This window comes from Brachyistius frenatus, unplaced genomic scaffold, assembly GCF_029030835.1.
Source record: "Brachyistius frenatus isolate BFR_SWC_R1_liver_20210118 unplaced genomic scaffold, ASM2903083v1 Contig_19, whole genome shotgun sequence".
NCBI lineage: Eukaryota > Metazoa > Chordata > Actinopteri > Embiotocidae > Brachyistius > Brachyistius frenatus.
The window spans coordinates 3,808,032-3,819,862 of NW_027210618.1; the positions used below are offsets into that span (position 1 = coordinate 3,808,032).

General features: G+C 40.5%; 1 protein-coding gene across 1 annotated transcript in view; it reads right to left on the reverse strand.

Annotated features, from left to right (window-relative positions):
* Positions 1-11,149, reverse strand: part of lingo1a (leucine rich repeat and Ig domain containing 1a) — a 128,398-nt gene extending 117,249 nt beyond the window's left edge. Inside the window, exon 1 of the mRNA XM_069695343.1 lies at positions 10,830-11,149. The gene's annotated coding sequence lies outside the window, so the exon portion shown is untranslated. The remainder of the gene's footprint in view (positions 1-10,829) is intronic.
* Positions 11,150-11,831: the final 682 nt, after the last annotated feature.

An 11,831-nucleotide genomic window follows, 5' to 3' on the forward strand; every position in this document is an offset into this window, starting at 1 on the left:
CCAATGCCATGGCGGTAAATAACCATTGCAGGCATTGCACTTGCCATCCCCCACTTGTTGCTGATTGTGGCCACCCTTCAGAGTGAACTTTCATGTGAACAGGGTTTACAGACTACAATCACAGTGAAGACTGAGCAGAGCCACAATAGTAGGTAAACCCTGGGGGATTTTGTGCCAAAACATGCCAGTGTAACTTCTTAATGAACAACACAATATCACAATCTCCACAGTTGTTACTTTTTTTTATTTATTTTATAGCTGACCACCTGTGTATAAGATCTTCAGTAAAATGTGTTCCTGAACCACAAGAAGCTCATCCTGTAATAATTCCATCCCAAAAGCCCTTCACGGACAGATCACTGCTAGTTCACCAGTACCACTGAGCTCGCTGCTTTGAGGGTCTTTTCCAATTTGGCTTAAGTGTGGAAAGCTCACCTGAGCCTGGCCCACTTAAGTTCATTGTAGCTGAAGACTGCAGATTATGGGAGCCCTCCAATACTTGGACCCCGTCCATCTAAATCACCGCTCCGTAACCCCTGACGGCAGTTTCTCCCTGCCGGGGCAGGTGATGAGCAGTGATGCAGCGTTAATTTCATGCTATGTAGATTGCTTGTCCCTGGTGGGGAGACTCATCAACAAACACATGCCACCAACATGTGCTGTGATGCGCGACTACGCATGCGTCCAGTGCATACAGCAGACTGCACATAACTGTTCATAACACGTACAGTGGGCACTGAATATAAACAGGATTGTTGATGAAATAGCCTACTTTTGCTTGCTGCTCACTAACTACAAACTGCATACATACAGCCTAATTTTAGGCTGGTGAGCACCAACTCCAAACTGCATAAACTATCAGGCAAATCTCTCCAGAGCTTCCTCCAGAGGAGAGGAGCTCAGTTGTGAAATCTCAGGCAAAAAGGATATGACAGTCCAGTCTAGACTCTCTTTCATAAAGAGTCTCTGCAGCCTCCTGTGATAAATTGTCATCAAGAGAATAAGGTAAATTTTGATGTATGCTGCTGAAACATCACTGAGGCATGACTATCATACCGCTACAGGTAAAAGAAAGAGACGGACGAGCATTGACTGCAAAACAGTGGTGACTGACCAGCTGAACCTTAAAATCGTTCAGGTTCAAAGCTCTGCCAGTGGACACAGGAGTTTTTATTTTACCATGGATAATTAACCTTCTTCTCAGGTGGACGCGGAGCTCTTCAATGATTTAAATGAAGTGATATCCACAAAGTTCTAATAACACTGATAAAGCCGTAAAGCGCCCACCAGGTGCATGCAACAGGTGCAACAAAACTAAAAAGTCAGGGAGATGTTAAACAAGCGTCTCTAAACACCCACAGTCCTAAAAGGAGATCTAATCAGCCACTCTGAATGAAAACGCCTGTGTGGGTAGTGTCGTAGAAAACGGAAACTTTTCCAAAATCATTCACGGAGTGAAAGAAAACACTCCTGAGTCAATTGCATGGATAGAAAATGAGATGCAGTTTTGAACATAGTTCTTTAACAATCCAGTCAAATTTGCCGAAAACACTTATTTAAGGAATACCCAAAGTAAATTGAAAGCTATTCTTGAACTGTTTGTAGTGCATGCATGAGTTTGGTCCCTTATGAACAGTAACACTGATATTTTATCCCCATTGATGTTTAGGTTTAAACATGCTAATGATCTCAGGAGCGCTTTTATGTCATCATATCAATTTAATAATGACACATCTTGTACATTATGTTCAGCAGCATGTTGGAGATCCTAAGCAACATTTTACAAAAGCTTATGCATTATAATACATCAGTCTTACAAATCTCTGAGGGCTGCTGTCTGTCTGCATATCAAGTGAATCCATGTGGGGATCCAAATTCAATGCTGAGACAATCAACAAATATGCAAAATAGTCTGAATCTATTTGGTCTGTGATCTATTTAACATGTTCAGTCAGTGTCACACTGGCCTGCTTATTTATAATCATCTAAACGGGATAATACATTTATCTGGATAGTCGGCGGGAGTCACCATCGCACAAGCCCCGAATGTACTTTTGTCTTGACACTTTAACATGTTAGACTGTGCTCAGTAGCATTTACTGTATGTGTAAGGATGTGTGTTTATTCATTTAAGCCTGAAAGGTATTTTACTTGAAAAAGACCTCAATGTACAAAAGAGCTAAAAAAAATAAAAAAATTCAGATGGGAAAATGGCCAACCAAGATGAGTTGTACAGCCCTGACCAGAATACTAATGATGACAGAGACCTGATGAGAAAAACAATGTAAGACGCTCTCTCTAACACATAAAACCCTGGACCTGTTACATGGTGACATTTATTCAGGCCAGCAAATGACTTGATGGCATTTTTTTTTGTAACAATGCAACATTTGCCTTTTTTATTTTGCAGAACATCCACTTAAGCTCTGGAAGGGATGTCTGCTGTTTTCAATGTTTCTTTACAAACATAAGGCTACTTTAACCATTTTTGTGGCATCAGGAGATATATGACCTTTTACAAAGGCCTGTGATAACTAGGCCCTTTTGTCAGTTGCCTTATTTTATTTATTTCTTTTACAGGATACACCATTATTCAGGCTCAGCTGTTTGCTCTACCAAACTAATAAACATGCTCATTTGACTGTAGAAATGAAAACATATAACTCTGGACCTCATTGTATATCTACAATGTACTGCCATGTACTGTATGTTGCATGACACTCTGGCCTTGACATGTAAGAAAAAATGAAGTACCAGATTTATTGTATTCACTCAAGGCTCCAAGTACTTTCAGATCGTGCTTTCTCCTGACGCGCTGATCTAAAAATAGAGCTCTCGGTGCATCGTCCATGATAATTAGAAATATTGGCAGCTTGCTTTAGCCTGTGTTTTCACTCTCAACTGACGCTGATCATAGTGGAGACTTCAGTACAGTCAGGACTGGGAAATGATCCAGGAATGATGCTCGTGGAAGAGGCACCTCTCACCCAGCTGTGCTTATGCAATAGACTAGCTCTTTGGAGCCTGAAATTAATCTAAAACAAATAAATACTATTTTCATGGTTTAATTATTATTATTATTATTTTTTTGGTCTGTTTTCCAAGCAAGTCCTGAGTGTCACAGTCTTTGAAACATGTGTCACAGTGCAGGATTTGTAAGGAGTGTGTGTTCCAGGCCATCAGTGGAACACCCACACTGGAAGAGGGATGAAGGAGAGGTCGCAAATAAATGTATTGTCATTTCTGAATGTACCTCTCTGTGTGTGTGTGTGTGTGTGTGTGTGTGTGTGTGTGTGTGTGTGTGTGTGTGTGTGTGTGTGTGTGTGTGTGTGTGTGTGTGTGTGTGTGTGTGTGTGTGTGTGTGTGTGCGCGTATGCATGGGTGGATTCGGTAGGACCAATTTCAACATTAAAAAGCGAGCCAAGAAGGCAATATTTTAATAATGACTGCAAGTCATCAACATGCTGACTCACTGACATTTAACATTTTCAAAGGCTTTGTGCACAGGGCTCCTGCATACAGATGGTCTCAGTTTTGTTCACGCATTAGGGCCGACAATTGTCTGAAACGTATAACCTGTGGAGACTGTGAAAAAACATCCTGAACTGCATATTGATACCGGATCAAGGGGCACATTGTGTTACCTAAAAGGTATGCAAATCTCTGGCACTCACATGCACATCAGAGATTGTGCAAAAACTGGTCTGAGAAATTGGCTCTGACGTTTGGTCCCACGCTTTTTGACAAATGCAAATTGATGGTTAGCTAAGCCGAGCATCACAGTGGAGAACATTTGAAATTAAATCAAGAGAAAATGTGGGTTAATTGGCAACTGTTGGACAAAGCTCTTTCAGTACACTATTTGCTGAGCAGGCAATTAACCCCATTATGGTCAAATATGTTTTTGCTTTTATAAGTCCAGAGGAAAATACAGATTTACCAAAAAAGTCATGGCACTTATTTTTATAGCAGCCTACAGGTTTAAATGTGAAATACTAGCAGCTGCTAGTCTTTTCACTCTGGAGCATCTGGATAAATATGTTTGTATTCTCTAATCCCACCTACACCCGTAGGTGTCGAGCTACATGTGGCAGCAATCAAAGAGAATCTGTTGAGCCTCAACCCAGAAGTATTGTTTGTCCTGTCATTCGGCTGTTCTTAATCAACTGGCATAATTTTGACAAAACTGATAGATAGGTGAGACGAAACACTGAAGACTTGGCAAAATGAGACTGAGAGTTGATTGAACACAGTAAGGGCACTTCTTTGAGGCAAGACAGAAAATATATAATTGACAGCACAATCGTCTCAAATTCAAGAGTTCTCTTCAGGTGTATATCACTCAGTGCGTGCATATCCTTCCTCGATAACCCTCTCGGTTGGAAGCAGCTTCACTCGGCTGCGGTTTAGTGTCAAAAACAGTTTTTCACTGTGACACGGAAAGAAGAAAGCTGATGCTTCCTGTTCTCAGTGTGATTCTAATGAACACAAGCAGGGTTGGCTCATGTGCCTCCAATTTCTAGGTGTATATAAAATACTGGAGGTACAGACATATATTCAAAGAGCCTTTTCAGGAAATACCAGCTGCATTATGATCAGTAAACCCAACAATGTGTTGTGTCCAAGTAATTACAGTGCACAGGGCATTTTTTTTTAATGGAGGCCAGGCTTCATTAAGGAAATGAAATTAGATTATTCATGACTAGATTAAACCTGATCATCATGTCGTAGTTGTAAACAGGTTTGTCCATATTGTACGTGAATAATACCATAGAAAAATAATTCTAAGATGTGATAGTTTTTCTTTCGCCTGTGTGCTGTAGTTAAAGCTTTCACAAGCTGATGATGTACAGTGTACTTGTCAAATATAACAGGGTTTTAGTGTTATTGTCACGTCTCTTCTTTTTTTTCTGTGATACTTTTGATACTCTTTAGTGTCCATTGAAGGACTAATAATTTTGCTGCGTTGGGTTTAAAATTCCCAGATCAGTGAGGAATAGGCGTTTATTTATTTTTTTCTTCTGTATTCAATTACACGTAACCTGCATTTCCCTACTTGTCTATGTCTAGTCGTAGCAATAGCTTAAGTAGGAAATCTTCTTTACTTCAATTCATACATGAAATCAAACACTGGTTTGTGGAATATGACTTAAATGTGAAGAAACATCTGCTTTGAGTGTGATCAGCCTATTAAATGGCCTTTGTCATTTTTGTAACCATGATAAACATGTGGTTAACATTGTGACACGGTTGCAGTTTGTTTAGGTTTATACTCCAAAAACCACTTCGTTAGGTTTACGAAAAGGATCTGGTTAAAATATCAATGTTCTTCATATGTTATGTTATGTTGTGTATGTAAATTGCGCATGTTAACATACGTGACTTAATAAATCAATTTTGCCCTTTTTTTTTTCACACGTTACATGAGAAATTGTCACCTGGGTGAAAAGTCCTGTGTTTTGGACCATCCAACAACCCCTAATTTACTCTTACACCAAACTTCCTCCTTTAAATTACATTATAATTAACACAGCCACTAGAAGTCACAATAAATTTGACCCCTTGGCCTACCACAGGTGCAACTTGCCTGTCTGAGGCATAATTGCAGGAGTGAAATAAACTGATAACAGCCATTTAATAGGCTAATAACATTCCAGTTGGGTGAAAGAAAATAACTTCCCAAGCTGAGATGAGTATGTAAATTGTGTGTCCTATGGGCCACTCATTGTAATTTTGAAAATGCAGCAGTGAAGTGGCAACGATCCTTCTCATCTAAACAGTGGCTTCAGAGATGTTGCTCCTGCCGCACGGCTGACCAAACAAACTGTATAGTAAAGGTCTAGCCATTGGTTTATTTAAGCTGCGTGATTGAACAGATAAGCTAGATATTGCAGAGTATTAATATTTTGCTTATTTCATTATGAAGAACAACAAAAAATATCTCAGTAATATCAGATATGCACTTTGATGTAATTGTCCATCGAGCAAAGCATCTCAAATGGAAACTGGGGCAACAGGAGGCATTCTGATACGATGTTGTGGAACAACAAAAGGTGAGGGAGGGCTGAATCCTTTCCTCAGACTGTAACATGTTAGAGCCACTATTGTGTTTGCGTACTAATGCACCCAAATAGATAGAAGAAGTTCCTGAATTATTTATACAATTTACAATTTAGACCATTTAGATTCCCTCAGCCAGACCGAAAAGAAGAAGAGAAAAAAACTAGGCAGGGGAAGTAGTGAACAAAGATTGCTCTCTCATCCTTCACGAACAACTGCTGAGTAATGTCCTTAACCCCCAACTGCGGCAGGCTATAGTTATATTTGACAAATCCCAAATGTGAGTGCATGTAAATGTAGAACTGCGAAGGGTGTTGTTTCAAGAAAAGAAAAGACAAGGGCTGTCAACAAAACAACAATGTTACAAATGTTTATTTTCGCTATCTGTCACTAATGTTTTTTGTTTGATTATTGATTGAATGTCTTACACAATTTATCACAAATCAAAGTGTTATTTTTCTGTTTGCAATGATAAATGAAGATTAACAACTGAATTCCTATATCTGAATACGTAATCAGCAAATGATTAGTATTCTATACCAGATAAATGACTTGAATTGACAATGATAATGTCAGTAAATTAGCCCAGTTGACAATGACATTCAATGGTGTTCAAACGCAGTCAAATACTGGGTTCTGTTACTTCTGCTGCTGTGGATTCTGCAGGCGTAAAAAAAACAGCAAATCTCTGTTCCAAAGTCTCTTATCTCTCAACAGTTGGTACAGATCGATTAGGGACTCATTTCTAAAAAAAAAATTATGATCATTGTTTTAGTGCGAGTTAAACTCCAATTTTTGCAAACTGGAGGGCTTATATTTTATTTCTAATAAAAAAAAGATATACTAAGACACAAATTGATTTAAATCAATTTTGAAAAAAAGGCCTCCACAACATTCCAGCTGCAATAGAAGTGTACAAAAGTAGTATTTAAACAAATATATCAAGTCTTTTCTTCTGTTGTAATAGAGATTAAACACAGGGTTTACAGGGTTGTTCATTCATTTGTTGCTGATTTGTGAACAATCACACACTCTGGATATCCAGGTTGACTGTATTGTTTTAACAGTCTATGAGGCAATTCCCTAGGGTTCTGTTGCTGATCTTTTATTATTTCAGCTGCAATGGTCAAATGTGTCTCATTGTGTTTTCTCTTCTTGCCTGCTGTTAATAACAGGAATCTATACATACATACCTTTGTCTAACCAGAACACTTCAGCCACACACTGTGAGAACACAAATGTCTGAATCAGTTAGTCTGGAAATTAAACTGACAAGCCAGTTCCCTAGTACCAAGTCTGTGTAATGTCTGATTGAAATGTGTGAATAGAGAAGGTCTGAAGAATTCACTGCGAGCGAGTGGGCGTTGATAATGTTTCGATGATGCGACTGGCATGAAACCAGAAGAATGCAAACAATCAAGGCCGAAGAAAGGCTATTTATAGGAAGACGGCAATGAAAATAACATGTCGTATTGATATCAATGCAGCCTCATCCACCATCTTTGATGTGCTGCAGACAAAACACTGTGATTTCTGCAGCATACGATTTGATTAATTGTCTGCCTCCTCCAAGCTGTACCACGGTGCTACCCTTCCCAATCCAAACACTCTGGAAATTGTCCAAAGTTGTTATGAGAATAAAAAAAAACTTCACACTCCAATCTAGCACATCTACATCGGCCCTTACACCAATTGCTCATAGTTTTCCAAGACCCTCTCTGAAAAGCTTGTTATGTCAAGTTGATTCAAATATTCTTGAAGCTGTAGTTTTAAGTGGTCTTGTAATGGAGTACAATATCACTAAAGTTAAGGATTGTAGAAGATCGAAACACAAGTCAGGTGTGAGTTGTACAAAAGGTAACATTTTGGATAGATTGGTGGTAATTAGTTAACCTTTGCTGATTGGCTTTGGTGCATTTTTGTCCCGTTGATGCTGTTAACAGCCATTAGCAAGTGTATTAAAGCTTTTTAACTGAATTTAGTTTTAGCAGCAATACCAAGAGTTTTCCCCAGTGGGGGTGTCATGTTTTAATTTGGTATTAGTTAAATGGCAGATATGTCATGAGTGATCATGAATAGTTATCTCAGTGATCAAAAAAGATCTAAAAACCTTTGATGATTGCCTCAGTGTTAAAATGTGTCTAGCCAGCTAGACTACACAGGGATGAGAAGCTAAAATCCACAGAACTTTACAATGCTAGTCCCCCACGACAGACACCATTAGCTGTGAATTGCTGTAACTAATTTGCCAACTTCATTTCATGCATCATGGTAAATCATGAAACCACATCGGTAATAATCATTATTTGCTATAATGGCCTTGAGAATAACTGCCTTGGAAGTTGAGGAAAATTAGTTGTTAATTTCTCATTTGGTGATGGGCAGTATCAGTGCTTCTTGGCAGTGGGTGGGGAAGCATTCATGGACAATGTGAGTCACTCTTGGATGCAAGTCACCCACTGCATGACAAGCTTTTACTGCAGTCGGGTATGGTAAAAAGGATTTCTGCTAACCACATTAAGGCACTTCCTGTTTGTGTGTGTGTGTGTGTGTGTGTGTGTGTGTGTGTGTGTGTGTGTGTGTGTGTGTGTGTGTGTGTGTGTGTGTGTGTGTGTGTGTGTGTGTGTGTGTGTGTGTGTGTGTGTGTGTGTGTGTGTGTGAGCGGGAAAGACGGATGCATCACTTAAAAATGACCAAATAAACCATTTAATTAGTTGAACACCTCAGGTTTAAAATGCAATGCATCAGCTTTGAATTTCACAGGGATATCTTCCTGATGCTCTCTTTCATCCGCACTAAAACCCTCATAATAGCCTGGCTAAGTAAAATCCGATCCATCTCGTTTATTTTAAAACCCATAAATCCATACTGATACTGCATCAAGACATTTCAACTGCTTGGCTGTTTAAACTGACAATTAAACAAGTTACTTTGCGATATGTGAGCCACTAATCAGACAAAATCATTCAATACTTTGCATTTGAGCCACTCCACCAGCATGCGTTCCCAATGACTTGTCATTGCCAATGCAATAAAATTAGTGAAAACATGAGCCGCTGTTCTACATGTGTGTTTCAATATGCACCAGTATCAGGCAACCTTGCTTAAGTGCTGGGAAGGAATTATACATGAAACAGAAGCAGAAGGGCTACCAAGGTGGGGTAATTTGATTTATTTTTTATTATTTTTCCATCCTCTGGTGTTATCGTGGTTTCTTTTCTGAAATGCGAAATGTGATAAATATTGATGTCCTTTACAGGAAATGCAAGCAGGCATGTGCAAGATGCAGGTCCTGGCCTATCTATCACATTTTCCTTTGTAGAGCGTGGATGTGTGTGTAAACTCACCCCCTGCCAAAAGCCCAAGCCTCAGAAGAGGTTTGTCTGCCTAAAAGCTCTTTCTGAGTGTGTATTAGTGCGCGCTCTCTCTCCTTCTCAGTCCCTTCCATATCCTGTCTCTGGCCTCCTGTCAATCTTTCATTGCTATATTCTCTCTCATTTGTTATTTCCCTTCTCCAGCTTCCAGTAGCAATCTTTCTCTCTCTCTTTCTCTCTTGCTAGTAGCCTCCCCTACTCTGTCTTTCTCTTGGATACCTCTCGCCATCTGTCGTCTAACAATGTCTCCTCTCCCTGATGAGTTCATAGAGACAAGAGTGAGACATGAACAGGGAATAACAAGACAGCAGTGAAGATAAAAGGAAAGAAGCTCATCCAGCATGTAGGGGGGGGGACCAATATGGTAATGTTAACTTTTCTTAGGCTTCCAACTGACAGTGAGGGTTTCTTTATCAATATATATTCCTTAATATAACATAGTTAATAAACTAAATATAAAACCAATTAATACAATAATCAAATTCATGTTTGTATCATCTGCAAGTCAGTCACCTCAAACAGTGTCTGAAGATCTCTTTCAAGTCAGAGCTTTTGTCAAAAGGCCCAATAAAAGTAATCAAGCAATTCAACATGGTGGGAAGCTACACTTGTATAACCCAATTTAAGCCAAGAATGTCTCTAGAGACTAAGTGTTGGTATACTGGCAAGCATCCAAAGCAGGAATCTAAATCCCACCTTGTCGCATCACACCTAAAGAAGCACACACACACACACACACACACACACACACACACACACACACACACACACACACACACACACACACACACACACACACACACACACACATTGTAGTTACAAATTCACACATCTCCATGATCTTCTCCCGTGCTGTGAACAGAAGGCAGCACACACACGCAATTACACTTATTCATGTGTAATTATGTACAACTATATGTCACAATCTACCTCTTTATTATGACAAAGTCGCTTCCCGTAAGCGTTCATCAATGAGCAAAACTAATACTCAAAGGTAGACCAGGCAAAGTTGTCTGTAAGGGAAGGCAGCTGAAAATAACAGCAGATCAATAGCAAGCACCAAGTACCAAGTGGAGCGCCCCCCCTCCCCCCTTCCCGCACCCCTATCCCCACCCCCCCCCCCCCCGACAGCATGAGCAATGCTGTTGGTGTCTGCACATACTTCTGTTCCCTGCTTCTTTCCCTACACTCTCTCACACTCCCCAGCCAGCCCATCCTCATTTTCAGCCTCTCTTCATGTCCTAAATAGCTTGCTCTGCTTCATTCTGCTCCCCCATTCCATAATGTGTATTGCTTGCATTTGTCAATATGTTATGAGAAGTAAATCAGGTAGGAAGTGCTAGAAAAGGTGGCAGATATACAAAAAGAGTCTGAGAGGCAGAGAGATATCCTTACCAGAGCTGTTACGAAGGAAATCCAGAAATTGCTTGCTTCATTCCACTGTGGCTGCTCATTAAATCCAATATACTGGGGAAAGGATTGAAGATTCCATCGAGATGCTGCCCCAAGAGGAGGAAAATGAGATTCTTTAATGGCAGGATTTTGGAGTGATGTTAAAAAAGGTGGTAAATATGCACAAGGAGAGGGATCTGATATCCAAGTCCAGAGCAATTCATGAGTCCTTCCCGTCAGCTGCGAAGCCACACGTGTATACACACTGACACATGCGGTTCACACAGAGAAGCACACACATGCACACACACGGATAGGGACGGTTTATTCTCTGTTAGTCTCAGCTAGGCTGGAGGATTGAGGGAGAGCGAAGGAGGGATGGAGACAGAGAGAAAGAGAGGCACAGAGGAAGGGAGGGGATCTGGAGAAGGGCAAGGTGGAGGGAGGAGCTGCAGTATGTGATGAGAGATTGAGAGAAGGGAGGGGAGGGGAGGGAGGGGAGGGGAGGGGAGGGGAGGGGAGGAGAGGAGAGGAGAGAGCCTCTCCGTTCCTCCTTATTTCTCCCTCCATCTGAATTGCAGTGTGAGCTGCACAAACGTAACAGCGGGAGTTCGTGAAATGATTTCACCGTATCTCCATTTGAAACGACTGCGGGTGATGTTGAAGAGCGAAATATGGGGATGGAAGGGAAAAAACACAGACGGCGTGACAATCAGACCTGTTTGTGTGTCCGAGCACCGAGTGCTCATGCACAAAGCCGAACAAATGAGGGACAAGGATGGATGGAGGAAAAATATGAGGGAGGGAGGAGGTTTATGCAATGATTTGATGGTCAAAATCTGAATACAGCCTGGGTAGGGTAGGCTGTCTCAAGAGTGCATATCTACTAACTTTGCAACCAACTACCAAGACAGCTCGTCGCTCATCTTATTATGGCCTCTGCCAGCTCTCATCAGCATGTTCTTATTATCACCGTTACAAAGATACAAAATCCCACGCTAGTGA